At 41.7% G+C, this 19,801-nt stretch overlaps 1 protein-coding gene across 1 annotated transcript in view; it reads left to right on the forward strand.

Annotated features, from left to right (window-relative positions):
- MEGF6 (multiple EGF like domains 6) overlaps positions 1–19,801 on the forward strand; it is a 1,140,767-nt gene that overhangs the window by 403,687 nt on the left and 717,279 nt on the right. The window lies entirely within an intron of this gene.

The raw sequence follows: 19,801 nt of genomic DNA on the forward strand, positions 1-19,801 counted from the left end.
GCTGCAGCGGTCTCACGGTGGTGGCTGTGTTAGGCTCATAGGAGTTAGGGCCCGCTTAGTTGCGTGTCTGCAACCCTTTTCATGGCGGGCTCAACGCCTTGAAATGAGAGGTGGAAGTGCAACTCAGAATATGCTCTGCGGTACCAGCACGGCACTGCCAGCATATTCCTACCCATTTCCAGACCACCACTGCCGTGGGATCCTGGATCCCGGCAGAGGCGTCTGCTCTGTGGCAGTTGGATCACCACACTTGAAATACGGCAGGCGGACCCGCAGTGGTGACAGTGGCCAGACCGCCACCGCAAGTATGGTAGTCCTAGGACTGCCGTACTTCTAATAAGTCCCTTAGTCTTCTCCAACCTAAACTTACTCCAAAAATCACCAGCATCTAAGAATAACATATTCCTCTTAACAATACCTTCTTAACCAGAATGGTATCTCCAACCTTCCAGGCAATTGATTATTTGGAAGTTTCTCACACTAAATCTTGGCTTTTGATAATCAGCAAGCCTGGTGGCAAGAGGTTCCTCCGGAAGTGCCATACCCTCATTATTCTTCCTCCTAATCTTTAACCCTGCTGGGATAAGCTTAGAATTGTGCAGTCTCCCTTTCGTGCAGGAAAAAAGAGATTCCATTGTGATGCAGCTAGGTGTATTGTGATCGGCCCACCAGAATCCTTTTAGAATTAATTTACATTAATATTTAAAACAAGCTTAACCTTAGTTAAAATCCTACTTGCTGGAAATGCAATACTCTAGAAGGAGACCTGGCCCACATATGATTCTACTGCCCTATCCTGCAAGCCTTCTGGGACAAGATCTTTCATTGTATAAAACACACTTTCCACATCGAACCCACCAGAGATCACCTACATACTCTTGGGCTACCTTGACCCTCAACTACAAATGAAAATGACAGGTGCCTTTTAGATCCGATGCTCATGATTGCTTGCAAATTGATTCTTAACAGCTGGAAAAACATTAAGGTGATCTCATTCCAAATGTGGCAGGAATGGCTCTCCGTTCTGAGAGATGCTGACAACATAACGCTACAACTCACACCCTGGCGCCCATCTCACAGATCGTTGTGGGGCTCACTAGATGCCAACTCCTTCACCTTCAAGCCTCCTTGAACAAAGCAAATCATAGAAGATCCTGAGGGTTTCATATTAGACCCCTTGATCCCTGACTGTCGACTAAACCTCAACTTCGCATTTGGAGCCCCTCTAATGGTTCTAATTGTTCTAAATCAGGTCAGATAACCATTCCACTACCATCCTACCTCCTATATCTTAGTGCTGACAGTTTATATACTTTTGCCTTTCCCTGTGTATTTGCCTCACGATATATTATATATAGAAGAATATTGTTGCATTAGTATTTTTGAATATTGTCTTTGAATGAACTATGTACCATAAAAGCTGGCATTGGAATCGAATTGGATGTAAGAATATGCACAGCTTTCCCCCTTTCCCCCCTCTGTATCCCCATACATACCGATACACTACATACTGCGTCCTCTGATTAATTTATTTCACCACTGTGTTTTAGTTGTTGGTCTCTTTTCTTTCTTTCAATAAAAACTATTAACTTAAAAAAATATTTAAAATAGAAATGTTTAATATGTATTTTCAAGTTAAGTACCATTTTAAAAATGTCCCTATACTTCACTATAGGAAGAGGTAAAGTAAAAAGGGGAAAAAAAGTTTATTTAACTCAAAAATAAATATGATAATTTTTTGTAAAATATTAAAGTAAATGCATTTTAAATATTTAATTTAACTGTAGAACAAAACAATGGTACACTACAAATTAAAATAATTTTGAATAAAAACATAAAGTAATGGAAATATATTAAATTAAATAAAAACAGTTTTCTGACATGTAAATAAAAAAAACATTTCAACCTAAACAAAATTAATTACAATTATTGTTATGATTCTTAAATAAAATTCATTATTTTTCATTCAAAATAGTTAATTTAAATATTTTATAAATATATAATGCATAGGTCCTAGATATGCATATATATATATTGTTTTACAAAGGCCCAAAGCTTCAAGGATGCACTCCCGGTCAGCGGAAGCCTCGCGGCTCATTTTCTCATGAAGGACCCAGCAGAGAACATTTCAGGTAAAATTAACTTTAATTTAAACCCAACGCGTTTCAAGGCTCCAGCCTCTTCCTCATGGGTTACTGACAGGATGTGGCTCAGAGATGCCGATCGTAGATTGCCTGCTGCTTTTAAAGTTGCCGCCCCCAGTGGGCCACGCACATTGCGCTGCATTTCGAACAGCAAGCTGGGACTTGTGGTCCTAATCGGCGTCATTGTTGCCCGCAGTGGGCTCCTTGCCACATCTCAATTGTTCTGCAGTGTTCGTAGAAACATGAAAAACTTATAGTAGGCCCCAAAGCGTTCATACTGGTCATGTTATCATCACTGACTGGGCCGGTCGCAGCTGTAGCCAAATTCTGTTGCCGCGTGGCTTTTCCCTTGATTAACGGAAAACGGTGCAAACCTTCACGGCAGGATAACCGTGATATCATTTTGTTTTACAAAGGCCCAAAGCTTCAAGGATGCACTCCCGGTCAGCGGAAGCCTCGCGGCTCATTTTCTCATGAAGGACCCAGCAGAGAACATTTCAGTTCTGCTTAAAAAATCCATTATTCACCCTAAGTGGGCCCCAGTTTGCCTCCGGTTTTAATTATTCTCATCCGCAGTGCGGTGTGACATCATGGCACAGTTCCCAGTCACAGCCTCTTATTACAATTGAAGATGGTGCTGTCCTTCACGGCCGGGCTGCCGTGTAATATTTTTTCACCAAAAGTGCCCATCGAGGAAGGACGCACTCACTTGCAGATGAAACCAACAGGTTTATTTTAAAAAGAAAACCAGCATAGGCATCCCAAGTTGCTTACAGCCTGACGCGTTTCAAGGTACAACCTCTTATTCATAGGCAATGCGACGCGCAGAAGACTCCAATTACCTCATTTAAGTACATGCCTCGCCCTTCGTGGGTCACGTGAATACGTTTAAATTTACAATGCATGTCGGGCTTTGTAGTCCTGAATTGGAGTATTGCTCTCCTTTTAGTAAGTAAGGGCACTTTTGGTGAAAAAATATTACACGGCAGCCCGGCCGTGAAGGACAGCACCATCTTCAATTGTAATAAGAGGCTGTGACTGGGAACTGTGCCATGATGTCACACAGCACTGCGGATGAGAATAATTAAAACCGGAGGCAAACTGGGGCCCACTTAGGGTGAATAATGGATTTTTTAATTGTGTGTGACTACGCAGAAACTTACTAAAAGGAGAGCAATACTTCAATTCAGGACTACAAAGCCCGACATGCATTGTAAATGTAAACGTATTCACGTGACCCACGAAGGGCGAGGCATGTACTTAAATGAGGTAATTGGAGTCTTCTGCGCGTCGCATTGCCTATGAATAAGAGGTTGTACCTTGAAACGCGTCAGGCTGTAAGCAACTTGGGATGCCTATGCTGGTTTTCTTTTTAAAATAAACTTGTTGGTTTCATCTGCAAGTGAGTGCGTCCTTGCTCGATGGGCACTTTTGGTGAAAAAAAAAAAAATATATATATATATATATATATATATATATATATATATATATATATATATATATATATATATATATATAAAAGTTTATTAATATTTTAGCTAATAATTTTATTTAGTTTGACTTTATTTCATCTGGGGTTTTATTTTAAGTCCCTTTCCTATAGGACGGTGTTGCCGTACCAGTGGTTGACCACTTCTTTTTCACCTTAGTGGGAGCCGGGATGATGAAAGAGTTCAGCTATTACCCAAAAGACATGCATTACTACAAACAGTCTGTCTTCTTTGGCAGAAGTCCGACATCTCTGATACTGTTGGATCACCTTTGTAGAAAACCTGTATTGAGATGTTTGCTTTTGGCAGCACACGCTCTTTGAAATGTTGATACGTTACCCCGGCGGCTCAGGGAGGACAAATTTATGGGCTGCTGAAGATGAAGCAAAAACCTGTTTTCTGGAGTTTAAAAAGTCCTGAGGCATTCTGATGGAATGAACACGAGGTGAGGAAAGAGCTAATGCAGTTGCATAAAAGGAAGGTGATAGTTAAAAAGAGTTGTATTGAACACACACTGTACATTTTAAAGACAAAGAACTCCTGCAACTCAACCAAAACATGTCACATCCTGTGCAGTTCAAACGTATAAGTGTTGTTTGTGCTTTTTCCATTTAGTACATGGACAGCAATTGCCATTATGGGTTATACAATTCAGTATGTTTTTATCTGAAATGTATCTTTTTCTGTTTTTGACTCAAAATAGGATTCACTCACTTTCTGTGCTCTTTCAGAAACTGTAAGAAATTAAATTTTTATTTTGGAGTGTGATCACCCAGCTAAAGGAACAATCCCTATCAGGTTGAACCCTAAAAGTCTTTAAATTAATCTGAGTTCCATCCCCTGATAGTAGGGCACAGAACAGACAGGCTTAACATATGGCAATGTGTAAAGTATTCAAAATGCAAAACAATGAAAATCCTAATCAGAATTAGAAAAATGGAGTGAAATGTAATAAAACATCATCAAAATGACAACAATCCAGTAAGAGGAACTGGTGACATGAATTTTTAAAGTTTTTAGTAGCAATAGCGCCAATTATAGTCAATGGTTGCAATAGACTAGAGCAAAGACACAACTTGAAGCTGATTGCAATGGAACGCTAGTTGGATACTCTAACCAGGGTCTTCCAGGTCAATGATATTACCTTCTGACTTATTCTTTCAAGTTCCAATCCACAAGAGTAGACTTTTAAAGCCATATGGGAACATAGGGGAGGCACTTAGAGACTCTTAGGGTGTCAGACAGAGGACAAAAGCAGCGCCCAGTCCAGGATATTTGACCACTGCTCACCTGGCTATTTCAATGACAAGGCCTCAGGTAGCTTCTTGTAACCCTATAACTTATGAGCTCAGCCGTATGACCCCTGGAGTCCACTTTTGTGTCCTGGGCACAAGAGAGTGCAGGTCCAGTCATTCAGGGCTCCTCTCAGTTTAAAGACAGCAGGTTCATTCCTCTTCTGGCGTTCCGCAGGTCCAGCAGTGCACAGAAGTTAATGCCTGGTGGGGCCACATTTATGTATGCCACTAGTTAGTGGGTGGGAATGACTCCTCAGCATGCCTTAACTAAGAGGGTAAATATTCCTGCTTGGCTAACCCTACCCACTTTGGGCCTTTTGAAGATGGCAAAAGTGTTTGGCCTCACTAAACTTGGGCACTAAGGGCTGGGTTGTGTGTGGTGGAATGTACTATGGTAATGTTAATGTCCTCCCAAATACAACACTAAAATCCAGTTTGGAGACGGTACAGTAGCCACAATAAACCCACCCAAAAAAATCTGGTAGGACAATAGCAGACGACTTCAGCAACCAGACAGTGGATCCAAAAGAATGGTCTTGGAATCCTATTCTCACTCCTTTCAAATGTGCCCCAGGAGTTATATGTAAACCCAGCGACAGAAGTCTGGTAGGATAGAAAAACAGGTGTTGTTCCGCAACCAGAAGAGTATTCACAAGAGTTGTCTTGCCATCCTGTTCTCTCCCCTTACAAGTATGCCCCAAGTCTCATATGTGAAACTAAAAGACTTGTCAAGTAGGTTTTGACACTCAAGCAGCATGTGACAGTGTAGTGTCAAAAAGGATACCCACCCCCCCACCTTACATATTCAAAGGAGTCCTCTCTGCCCATTCAGGTCAGCAATTGTTTAAGCCGGAGGGGGGGAGGGGGGCACTTTCCCATTGCATTGGGTTTTAATAACTATTAGAAATAGTTATTTAATTATTTTTCTAGCAGGCCCCATTACCAAGATAAAGTTTTAGGATTTTAATCCGTACTCTGGTTTCTACATAGGACAGCTAGGCCTGCCATAGTGAAAAAAAGCTTTTGAATATTAGTCACGGCAAGGACATGTTAACACAAAGTTTTACATGCCCTAATTTTAAATGCTGTGCACCCTGGCCTATGGGCTACAAGGACTACATAGGGATGACTTATTAATATTTAAAAGGGATGTTTTTATCAGTCAAAGGTGTTTTGTTTTCCTGAATTGCAGTTTTTAAACTGCTGCAGTCAGGCTTTAATGGTAACCCTGAAACTATGTAGTGGATTGCACATTAGAAGCTGCAGTCCACCAGTGACATTTAATGTACAGGCCCCGGGTACGCTTTGTACCATAAACTAGGCACTTATAGGTGAGTTAAACATGCCAATAAGGGTTATGCCAATGCGACCATGTTTAAGCGGGAGCACAAGCAATTTAATTCTGGTCAGCAGGAGTAAAGTGCATAGAGTTCTAAAGCCAGAAACCACATATAGAGCTAAAATATGGGGTTAAAATGAAAACCTCAATGTTGACCAGTAGTGTCTGTACCTAAAATGAGTTGTTTTAAGCTGCTGCTTGCTCAGTGGCATGCCTTGAACAGCTACTGCAATAGTTAAGTTGAGTCATTTTGCAGTTGGATACATGCCATCCTCGCGAGGCTGTTGGGTTCTCAAAATGGTGGCATAAATAACTCCTGCTTCGTCACTGCCCCTGGTGACCTCTGACCAAAGAAAACACAGCTATTCTACTCTCTCGCACCTCAAATGGTGGAGTCTCATTTTTGATCAAATGGCATTAACTCTGGCATTACCTACTTGTTCAAACTATACTCCATTACCAACATATTGTCGCTTTCAAAGTCCTGAAGACCTGGCTGTTCCCTGCTGGTCAAAGGTTTAAATGGAGCAGCAATAAAGTACTTTGTAAAAACATCATAATTGACTCAATGACATTGACTCTTTTTCAATACAGCTCAATGGAACAGGTTTAAGAAGACTCCAGACAAGACAGACTACACCTATGTGATTGTCTGGCATGGCAAATATGCTTTAAGTTGTGGGGTTGAGTCTGTGCTACCATCTGACATTGGCTGACTGTGGACTGCAGTCAACATGAGGTTGCAGGTCGCTGTTTCCAATAAGATGTACATTTAACTTCCTCTACATAATCGAAGGCCATGTTGATTCTTCTCAGCTCTACAACTGGAATCATGGGCAAGGCCTCTGTGTAATCGGGTCAACTCTGTCTTGGTAGCTGCTTGATTTCGTTTGTTTGCTACTTTCAGCAGATGACTACCTTAATTTCAATGTTGTGCATGTGTTACCTGTAAGATATTTGCCACAGTGCAATCCTTTACTGTATCTTATACCTGTCCCACAAAGACCAGGTTCGTTTGCACTCAGCATAGAATCAATAGGGGGGACTGAAGACCTAATATTTATAGAGGTCCTGTACCCGTGCTCCTCAATGTACATATGCAAGACACTGTGGGTGGACAGTTCCTCTGTTATGGCATTTGTGTGAAAGATGTCACTGTATGCCAGAAGTGTTTGTCGCTGGGAGATCTGATTTTCAGATTATAATGCCCTCACACACCTGTTTAGGGTGTCATGCTTCATCATTTGGGCGCTCCTCGTCGGACCGGCGCTGCAATGTCCAACGGGCCTGGTGGCTGCTTTGGCGGAGTTCTTTTGATCTGAGATCGCCCTATGTGAAGGGTGTTTATGGGCAGTTGGTGCTATGTGTATGATAACGTGAGTGGGTGATTTTAAAATAGGCTCCAGGTCTAAAAATATTTTTTAATTCAATGCTAGAACTGGGTCTAAGTAAAAGCAGTGGTGCCAACAGCAGGACATAAGGTACCTAGGTGGCATGTGGGTTTTATAAGGTCGACATGTTTCGTGTCATAGAAGCTCCGAAATCGAGCAACACTTCTTCAGGACCTATGGTAGGTAGTGGTGAACCCCAATGGAGAGCACCAAACAAAAGGAACCTCCTGAGTCGGAGGGTGTAGTAAGATCACAAGTGAATCCCCAATAGGGACTTCACCTAACCTCTCCACCTTGAATTGGCGGAAAGTGATACTACATGGAAGGTGGGGGGAGTTGGCCCAAAGTATTATAGGATAGCCAACGACTATGAGGAGGGCACTGCCTGCTCATTGAAGGTCTCACCGCTTCCGAATCTTTTGCACTCAGGTCTTCAGAAAAAGAAAATAGTTGACTTTATCCAGAATATGGACGTGGGATATGCAGAGATGCCAGCGAGCACTGAGGTCATACGGGATGCCAGTGCACCAAACTGTATAATTCTCAAATTAGCCTTGGGTACATACTTTGTTTAATCATATTATTTATTGAACATTTCTCAAGGTTACATGTTTATAGTAGCAACAGAACAAAGGAAATAGGTATTTAATAGCTGTCAGTGTTTAATAAAACTATCTCAGACTGCACATGCGGCATGTTTCAACAACACATACTAAGAAGACATTTAGGCATAACTGCTCACACAACTTTGAAACTGGTAAAAACAAAGAAATAAAACGTAGCAGTAAAAAATCTGTATGAGTAATACTGTTACATGTGACCATCCTTAAATGATATCAGCTAAGCAGTAGTAACACTTAAACTAGAAAAGATAAAATGGGGGGGGGGGGTAGGTTTCAACTATGAAGGTAGTTCGAAGAGACCGGGATTGCTGTAGCTTTGAGTACTTACTTAACAAGGAAGTATCTCCAACGCAGACAACACTCAACTTATCATCTCACTCACCAAAGACCCCACCAACGCTAAAACCAACTTCTCCAGCGCCATGACCAACATAGCCAACTGAATGAGAAACAACTGCCTCAGACTGAACTCCAACAAGGCAGAAGTACTGATCTTCGGTAACAACACCTCCACCTGGGACCACACCTGGTGGCTGGCTGAACTCGGACCAACCCCTACACCTACAGACCATGCATGCAAACTAGGGATCATCTCGATGGCCAACTGACCATGAAACGGCAAGTCAACGCAGTCACCGCCTCCTGCTTCAACACAACCCCCATGCTCCCCAGAATCTTCAGATGGATCCCAGTCAACATCAGAAAGATCGTCACTCAGGCCCTCGTCACCAGCCGCCTCGACTACAGCTACGCTCTCTACGCCAGCATCTCCACCCAGCTCCTCAGAAGACTCCAGACCAGATAGAACGAGGCAGCCAGACTCATCCTGGACCTTTACAAACTGTCACACATCACCACCACCTCAGAAACCTCCACTGGCTCCTGATCCAGTAGAGATGCCAGTTCAGGATCCTCACGCACGTCTACAAAGCCCTAAACGATCAAGGACGTGCCTACATCAACCATCAACTGAAATCCCACCAACCCTCCAGATTCCTGCTTTCTTCTTCTCTCGCCCACACCCCCCGCATCTATTACAGCCGCAGGGGGCAGCTCCTTCTCCTACATCACTGCCAAGACCTGAAACGGCAAACCTATTTTACCTTCGTAATACAGCCTCCCTGGCAGACTTCAGGAAAAGACTCCAGACTTGGCTTTTCAACAGAAACAAGACATCCTCAATGCCCAGAGACACCTAGGGGTGACAGTGCTGCACTTTACAAATATCGTTTAATTGATTGAAGTATTGGCATGCCCCATCACTTCAGTTTGAAATTCCATTCTGGTGACTCCATTGAATTCACAAGCCTCTCAACCTTTATGTTGGTATTCTTCCATCTTTTTATTTTCCAACGTTTTATATAGCGCAAACTTGACCCGATGGTATAGGGTATCAGAGCGCTTTAAATGAGTGGGGAGATTAAGTGATTTGCCCAGGGTCACAGGATGCTGATCGCCAATGCCGAGACTTGAACCCGCTCTCCCAGATTTGAGATCGACCGCCATAGCCATTAGGTTACATCCTCTCCCCATGTTCTTCTATTTATTCATCATTTTTACTTTAGCAAATATCAGCGATGTTTCCTTGAGTTGACAGGAGGTGAAAATTATTTTAACAAATGCTTCATGATACTGTGATGGTACACTCAATTTTATTTAAACAGATTTTTTTGATTTTCAGTTAAAACACAACTCAGATCAGTTTCCGTTTACATATGGCAGCTTTTCAGTTATGCGAACTCATTTTCCCGGTCAAAATTGTTACAATGGACGTTGTTGTTAGACACCACATCTAAACCTTATTGCATATTTACAGAATCAATATGTTCAATTAACCAATCAAGTTTCTTGTAAAGTGCTACTGATGCAGATTGGGGTGTACAAAATCTCCCTACTTCCATGGATAGAGTAATTTCACAGTTACACGCACATACACTCACCATACACTAGGGACCATTTCACTAACATACACTCAAATACTCTACCAGCATTGAACCTGTGAAAAGAAAACTCCTAAACTCCTAAACCCCACACCTACACCGAGGTCGATAAGACCTAGCTATTGCAATTGTCATAATCTAAACAATCTATACATCAACAATCAAATAGAGTACTCAATAATTGACAAGAAATAATCACCAACACCGTATTAAAATTATGATTCTTTATCTAAAATTAGTCAAAAGAAATTAATCAGAATAAATCATTTTCTCATAATTACCTATTCTAACTAAATGTCAGAATGGGTCATCAGGACAAGTCTCTCAGTAGAAATCTCCCAAGTCACCGTCCTCACAGCATCGATCCTCACCAACGCAGGTTTGGGAAGAAAGCAAAACGCAATGGAATGGAACCCTCTCTGGTCTAGTATATTTATAATAATTCAAACAAAGGAAAGAAACATTTAACATTTCTTCATCCGCCGAACCGCTGAGCAGAGCGAGAAGGAAAGGATGTAGCATCGCTACATTTTGAAAAATCTCCGCTCAGAAAAAGTCACAAAAATAAAAAGACAGAACAGGAACTAAATCTTAAAATGTTTCTTCTCAACTTCCACACATTTCCTCTGGTGAGCTCAGAGTTTAGAGTCTTTCTTTAAAGCTCCTTTGTTTTCCAAGGCTGCCAAGGCTGCTGTCCCAATGCATCTGGAAACATGCCCAGATCTGCTGCTGTCCTCACGGAAAGTTTTAACCAGGCAAGGACTGTGGACAGATGACTCGCGTCCATATTCAGCAAGGCCTTTTCCATCACAAATTCTCACTCGAAACCAGGCTTCAAAAGTCAGCCATCTTTTAGTAGGCCACAATAGGCCACAATAGACCATCTTAATTAAAAGAGACAAAACAACGTTACCACAGCATAGTGATTAAACAGTGTTAACCCCACTAATACCCTTATGTGTATGCAATTATCTAGCTTTAGCAACACAGGAAAGCATTAATTCAAAAGCGTTTCGTGCTTAAAAATAAACAGCACTCAGCAACGTTTATTTAATAAAACATGCACATTGTCAATAGCAACACATAAGCGTTCCCTCGTGTCGGTTTTTCTCTTGTTAATACATACATATTGATTAATAAAAAACATTTACACAAACAAATAATTAATGATTAAAAATTAGTAATTTTATTTTTACCACGTTTAGACAACTGAAGCTTCAAAACCCGATGAATTTTCAACAGAAAACTCTGCTCCAGCACTACTACTGACTACTGAAGGGGGGGTGGGTTCTGTGGTTCAGTCGAAGAGCCATGTCTTGAGGTCCTTCCTGAATTGCAGCTGTGTTGTATTCGTATACTCATGCAATCCATTTTATGTAATCATCATTTAACTCCAGCCCCTAAATGATCCTTTTGCCCCCACATCTTCACATATTTCTTCGGACACCCTCTGCCCTCATATACTTACTATTAGGCCATGGTGTAACAATCCTATCTCTTTTCCAGTCTTTCAGTTTCGGCACAGTCTCCACCCCCCACCCCATAGTCTGGTCTCAGTTTAACATATTGGGTTGGTGTCTCTTTTCCCATATTCCCATTTCGCATATTCTCAATATGTACATTTTGAACAGGATTCTTAATACTGTACCCTAGAGTCAATATTTATTGCCAATAGAAGGCATGCAATACTTTGTTAATGCTTACAAAACATACATTAAAAATATTATCCTTAATCTCTAGACTCCAACCCAGCATGTTAAAATTTGTCAAACCTACTTAGATTAGAGACAGTGGTATATCAGAGTCATGTTTCTCTTTTTTGTCACAATATTCTATTTAGATTTGCAATGAAGATCTCACCTGACCACAGTGCCAGGTCAACTCAGGCCACTCTGCCTGTGCCACCAAGAACATGTTTGGGTTGGCTACTTTATCCTCTTCATTCTCCTGCACAGTAATGGAGAAAAGCTTTTAGCTCTTGTGTGGCTCAGACAACAAACAACACATCTGCACAGCATTTTGCTTCACAACAAAGCAAGTCCTGATTGTCTATAATAGCACATACACACATTTCTCTCTTTGCTTTCATCCTGCCCTAAAACCCCATTAAATGTACATTTTCTGGAAATGTTCTTTTGTTCTGAGGGCAATTTTCCCTGCAGCCCCTGGTAAGGCCTCTAATAACAGGCCCCTGTGCACAAAGAATGTATTATTACTAACTGATCCCATCACTCCCATATCTGTTGCTCTAGTTCAGAGATTGCATCCCCCAGAAGGGCAGATCTTTTCTTCACTAGTGTTAACACAGGACCTCTGTGTAATGCTCACTGCAGCCTCTTTAATAGCAAGTTAGATAATGCTTTCTGACTCTGCTCCATTCCAACACATCAGCTTCAAAGCAATAGACATAACAACTACATTTCCCCAAAACACAAAGGACAAAATGTAGTACAACACATTGACACTTAGAGCACAGAAAAGTCATAACATCGTGAGACACATATTTCCAACACTTTCTTTGTACGATCACACATTATATTCATGAAATCAACCTCATCTGGTCCTATGTGAAAGGAAACACACGGTAGCCTCAAACCCCAATCTAGGAGAAACCATTTCACATCATTTCAAAAGAATTCTCATTATAACAAACATTATAATATACATAATATAATCATGAAGCATGAGATCACATACAAAGTTGCATTGTGAAATATATAAATATACTTCTTTTAATTTCCTGGAGTGAGTACTTAGTTGTCTGACTAAGGGGGTTGTATAACCCTCGCTTCCGTGTTCTTAATAGAATTGAAACTTTCATTCACAATTGTTAGAATTTTTTATTCCATATCAGTACTGAAGGCTCTAATTATGCGGGTTCAAGGCTTACTCACAATCAGTGATGCCATGTTTTCAACTTGCTTGAAATGGAAATGTTGAAAAGTGTACTTAGAGGACCAGTGCTCTGCTTTCACAATGCCCTTCAGACAAGCTCCCAAAATGAAAGCCTTTGAAGCCATAGCTCCTATGGATGAATGGGCCCTGAAAATAAATATGTCAATTCATGCCTCCTGCATCACCCATCTGACCCATCTAGAGATGATTGGGAGGAGACAGCTGAACCGGGTTTCTTCGGTGCAATTATCAGTTAGTTTACCCCTAGGGTCAGAGAGCATAATCCTCTGCTCCAGGTCCTTAATAGAACTGAGACTTTCTTTTAAGATTGGTAGGAACTTTTTTATTGAGTTTTAAGAAGACCTGCATAGAATTACAAAATGATTACATTGTGTTAACCATAACCCAAAAAAATCACCCTTTTTCTTATCAAACTGGCCAATTCAGTCATCAAAGCCCTGATCTCCCCCAGGTGAATGCACTTCTTAGCCTCCAAAGATGATCATTCAACTGGCTTTCTTACTTACAATGGTAAGCTGATCAACGGGTAGAAACTGATCAGAACCTCCCCAATTTTTTCGTGGCAGCTGTTTTTTGGATCCTAAACCAGGTAGGGAAGGACAATAAGTCACTGACATTCAAGCACAGATCCACCCTTAATCATGTGTAAGGTTTGATCACTATTATTCCACAAGCTAGAAAACTATGGCAATCCTGCAACAAGCAACAAGTTGCCCTCACCTCAGAATGATAATGTGTGTACTACTTTCCTTATGACTCCACAACTACCTGTATTCCTTCTAAATGGGAGCTGCAGTGGCCCAGTGGAATAATTGGTGACTGTTAGCAACCAAGAAACCACCATTCCAAATTCTTATGCCTGACCAAATTGGGGAACAGCACCAAGGGAACCTCCAACCGCTTTCAATGTGACTCTGGAATTGCCTCCCTTCTCTCAAAATGGGAGGAGACGGGATCAGGTGGACAAGTTGGTTGCTGTGGCACCAACCAGGATACCATCAGTCTAATCCCAAATCCCTCAGTTTTGTCAAAATAGGTGATCGAGGGGAAATCATTGTATCTCAGTGCTCCCTGGTGCGATTATCTGATCAAACATATACAAGAGTTGTAGGCCTGTATTTTAGACATGTTGTGCAGCAGTGCAGCATGGCTAAAATGTAGGGGAAAAGTGCTATGACGCAACTGCATTATTTTGATTTTTTTTAGGTGGGAGTGTTTGGTGTAAGGGTTAAGCAACAACTGGGGAGGGAGCAGGGGCACAGGATAGGCAATGGTGGTGAAGGAATGTGAGGGAAAGAGGCAAGCAATGATAGGGTAGTAGGGTGAGGGAAGAGAAAAAGGTGCAATGGCTATGTCAAAGCCCATTTTTTATGGTGAGGCGAGCAGGCAAGCTACAAAGGGGGTAGGGGGTCTGAGGCAAGCAACAATGGAATGCGGGAGTGTTTGGGTTGGACAGTGTAAACAATTACAACAGAATTCTGCAGGGGTGGGTGGGACTGGTCAAACAACAGCAGAATGCTCAATCGAGTAGAAGGGATAGGGGCAGGCAATAACGGAATGCAGAGGGGGTGGTATGGACATGGGCGGGTGCAAACAACAACATAAGACAGGGGTGGTGGAGGGATGGCCTGCAGACACATGCACTTTTGTGGAGTGCTGCGACTAAAACATTTTAAAAGTACCTCCAAAAGCACTTGAGCAGTCGAAGGGCATTGAACACAGAAAAAAAGCAGTACTTGGTCCATTCTCCATGGAAGGGACAGACACATGAAGAGGAAGTGAAGCTCCCATGTGCTGCCCAATGAGAAGCAAGAAAATGACGGTGATGATAGAGCCTGTGTTTGGTTGGTTTCAAGCCTTCTTTAAACTAGCAAAATGTCCCAAAAGCGACAGCACATGCTGTGTCTCAGGCAAGACCTAAAAACACTATTTATTGAAAATTCAACGAACTGTATGCGGCCCTTGAATGAGCAAAATAATTTATTAACATCCGAGTATTCGAGTTGAATAAGATAAAGAGAGGATGAAATCAGGTTGCAGTGCAGTTTTACCTGGCAGGCCAAGAAAAGTATGGTTAGAGAAAGACGTTTCCAGGGTCCTTGCTGGTTTACGGAGGAGAGCTGGGCTACTCTTTGGATTGATGGCTATTACCTGAATTCTCCAGACTTTCCGATTTGTTTAATGGTATGATCCTGCGCAAACCACTTTTCCATGTGCCCTGTTTCAAGTTGTTTTTCAAAATCGGAGGTGCTTAAAAACAACCTGGTAGCCAGTATTTAGGGCTGTACATAAAGTGCATGTTTACATTTACTTAGTGGCATGCTTTTACAGTAATAATGCTGGTAGCAGATAAAAACACGCAACCCCTTAATCATGAGGTGAACAGTGGCGTCTGGTGGTGTGTAGATTTCATGTTTTTAAGCCATACTGGATGGTTTCCGGTATGTTTTTTACTCACTGTACTTGAGGGTGTTTGGAGCTGGCCAAACTCCAGAAACAGCACGGTCTGCCCAAGAGACAGGACTCCTTTGATGTGCCGGTTTCAAAGGTGTTGTAATGCTCCTGTCTGAGAGACACCTGCCCGCCCCCCGTCTGAGGATGACCCCATGAAGTAAAATGTCTGGATGCCCAGAGGGCAGCACTTCATAGTGCGGCACACGCAGCGTGACTTTGACTTGCCATTTTTTTTATGTCTTCAACCATGACCCCATCCTCTGCGGGCCGGGGCTGTGCCTCAGGTCCCAACAGGACGAACTAGGTCTGAAAGGTTGTGCTTTGAACTTGGCAGAGAGTTTGTGTAGCGGCCGGTATTATTATCGTCATGTTTTTGGAAGAGACCCGCTGCACATCGGGGTCAGACTGGGACAAAAAATAGGCTCGGGCAGCAATATAAAAGTAGGGCCCCTTAGCTAATCAGATAGCTAAACAAGTGATAATATAAGCGAAATCAACAGTAAAATCCAGCCACAGCTGCTAAAAGAAACAAAACACGGCCCACCCACTGATTTGTCAGAACAGTCCACCGGCAACTGACTGATTGCCCCATAGACCAGTCCGAACCTGCTGCCCATTCATTATTTGGCACAGTGATAGGAGATCCTGAATTTGTATACAGAGAAATCCTCTTAAATTGTTTGTTTCAAATTTTGGATGTTGATTTTTGAGCAAGGTGTGGCAACAATTTTAAGATAAAAAAACAAAGTTGCTAATTGGGCCCTGCCTGCGCGAAGCACCGCCCACACCATCCCAGGAGGCAGTATAAAGTGCCCCCGTGCTCTGGGACACCAACATATCACTTCAGGTTGGATGACAACATGACATAAGGTTCCACAGTTTTTATTTTGTCACCAAACATGCTTAAGCAATTAACTTGATGTATTGGGAAGACTTACCTATGTATGATTTCTGTAGATGACGATGAAGTACATGTAAGTAGCAGATGTGAGATTTTAATATTTTAATGGTAGGAACGTTAGCAGCTAGCTAAAACACATGTCCCTTTATTATGTCAGTGGGTGGTATCATCCGCACCTTGTTAGGTGGCGGTTACTGCTCTGTGGAGCCACCACCAGTTATGCATAATGCAGAGATGAAGGGTTGTGACTCATGCCAACTTGAAATCCTCACAAGCAGTAGCCGCCATCCCTCCATGTCTGCCAGTGTGGCCTCGTGTACACCAAGGCAAGTCCTACGCATATGAGAGTGCCCTTACACTGGCAGCAACAAAATCCAGATCAGAATTATGTTGCAGGCCAGGGCAAACTACCCAAAAAGTAGGTCAGCATTAACCTGGCTGACATTTGAGCAGTATAAGGCCACTGGAGTCTATGAAGGACGTCAGTTTTTAAGCACACTTTAGTTGCCGTGATAATTCATATACGCACCATGGGCCATTGATTTATAGAGCTTTATTTAGGGAAAAATGAATTTTTCCATCTAGTCTTTAAATCCATTCCCACATATCAAGGTGTTGGGAAGTGAAGAGGAGATAGTTAACCATGTGTTTTATAAAAACACATTTTGTCACTTTAATTGGTGAGAAGACTGGTTAGCAGTAAGCGTGTCCATTAGTCAGGCCTTCTGGGCATTGTGCACTCTGTGACTTTATTATGCGGGCACAATCTCGCTCAAGCAGTCCCCTGATCTTCAATTACTTTCCTGGCACCTTGCAAGTAGTTGGTGAGACACTCCTGCATCTCCTTGTGATGGTTTGTGATCATCTGGGGATGGGGGAACCAGTCATGGCATGGTAAGACCTAGCTCACCCATCCCTTTCCTGTATGTCGCCATTATCATCCTTGAGTGTTTCCCAGATTTTGAGTGGGCATGACACAGAATCAGCATGGATTTCTCATAATAATACTTTATTGGAATCATCCCCTTTATCTTATATTATGTCATGAAGAATTATGTTGATTGCAAATCCCTCAGTGTAATCCTGAGGTCATAACAAAGCGCTGAGAGGAGGAGAAGGAAAGAGGGCTGATGGGGCGCAGTTTATTAGGTTTAATCTTGTGAAAAGACTACTTGTACCACACGAGCTGGTGGATCAGTAGTACAGAACTGGGAGGAGTAGCAAGGAGGATGTCCAAAAACCTTCCAGAAAGAATTAAGGGTGGGAAAGCCACTCTAAATGAACTCTTTCTAGGCCTGCCCTTATCTCTTGCTTATTAATCCACTCTTTGTATTGTCGGTCTGAAATTGTCTCCAGTCTATGTTTTCCTGTCTTCATTATAAAACCCTAAATGTTCTTGAAACAACTTGCATTTCTGTCCTACCATTTCCCTTGTTTTCCCCTAGTATTACTAAAAGAGTCAGCTCAGTCACTATCTGCTTTGCAGTTTCCTGAACTTTAGTGATCCTTCTTATCAAGAGCACCTGAGATCGCCCCTTTTTACGTCTACTTTTGTTGCTTTTTCACACTGGCTAAACCCCATATATGTCTTTGTTTTTCTGCAACATCAGTTTTAGAATGCCACGTCTCTCTTGCACCCTGTATCAGCCTAATATGATGATGTATGGTGAGCATCAGATTGACTTTATTAGCAGCTTGAGATTATCCATAGTATCTACTTAGATTACTCACCAAACATAGCTTACAAATATTTCTGTTATGAAGCTTCAATTGCACTCAGTTTCATCTGGGCGTGTTTCCATCATCTGTCTTGAAAGCCCCAATATCAATTTAGTTTTGTCTGTATTATAGGCCCAAGACCCAAGATTAGAAAGAGGCTGTCCACATTTCTTGCATCAAAATTAAGTCCATCATAAGTCCATCACTGTCTGTTTGCATGAATTTCATGCCCCTCTGTATCGGTTTGGAATTGGCCCCATTACCTGTCTTCCTATGAATATCTCACACGTATTTACCACATTTAATGTCATTCATTATTAGTTTGGGATTGCGCAGTAAATATGTGCGTCAAGCCGTTATCGGCCTCGGGGTGACCTGCGTGTTGCGCCTTGCTGTGAACCTTTCCTGGTGTCACACAGAGTAAGACTTTATTAGCAGAGTAAGGCCACTCATCCAGCATCACAGAGGCACAGAAGGGAGCAGTGGATCCGGCAGTGGCAGTGGTTCTTTAATCTTAGCCTATCAGCATTCTAACTTTGTACATTATTGGCACATTGCTCTCTGCATGATGCTCCTTAAAGGTGGCATATCAAGAAAGCATTCTGTGCATCCTAATCCGGTTGCTGGCATATCATAGAGAGTGCTATGGGTATGAAATCTATGGTGTTAAAGGAAACGTGACCTTGATAAATGTAAATCAGTTCAATTTGTGCTATGGTTGGAATTTATTCCTATGCAAGACAACAGCAGCAGTGCAGTTCCTTCTGGTGGTCCAACCTTTGGATTTCTTTATCTAAGTTTATTCACTTTTTAGACACTTTGAAACACCTCTTTTGATTGTTGATTCACTCGAGCACAGTGTAAGAATATTTAGAACTCAGACAATAGAGCGAATGTGTGATATAGGATTAGCAGCAAGGTGGGTGTCATTAATACGATTCAGTTCAATGAAAATCTGTCCTAAGCTGTATGAACATGGATCTCACATCCAAGGTAACAAAGGGAATTGTTCAAATAATTGTTAAATAAGTCCCTTAAAATTACACGGGTTATCAGCAATATATTTATTTGTGTCAAGTCTTCCTGATAATTTCTGTCTGTAGTTGATCTGTGCTTTCCGCAAAGTAATATTATTTAATGGTATTTATTGTTGTAGTCTAAATAAAAAATAAAATTCGTGAAATTATGGAAGTATTGATTAGAACTTGACCATTAATAGGAAGCGACCCTTCTTTTGATCAATTATTGACCTTCATTTTATCAATTGTTGAGATCATGTAGCACAGAGTCAAGACCCTTTTGGTTTTTTAACCTCTGTGAGGATGCCATTGATGTGCCATTAGTTATCCAAACTGATTAGTGAGTAGTAGAGCAAAATGGCGCATGATAATTAAAGAACAAGTTACTGAGTCATGACATAAAAGTATAGTCTTACTATGGAAGGTTTTTTGTAACATTCATAAGTAATAAGTAAGCACGTATTTGGCTGCCATAGAAATGTGCACTAATTAATTCCTTTTAAGGGTAGGTGTGGGTGCTTTTCAAATGCGTTCTAGGGAGGGAAACAGTCTGAAATTACTAAGTAATGT

The sequence above is a fragment of the Triturus cristatus genome, chromosome 1_2 (genome assembly GCF_964204655.1).
Source record: "Triturus cristatus chromosome 1_2, aTriCri1.1, whole genome shotgun sequence".
Lineage (NCBI taxonomy): Eukaryota > Metazoa > Chordata > Amphibia > Caudata > Salamandridae > Triturus > Triturus cristatus.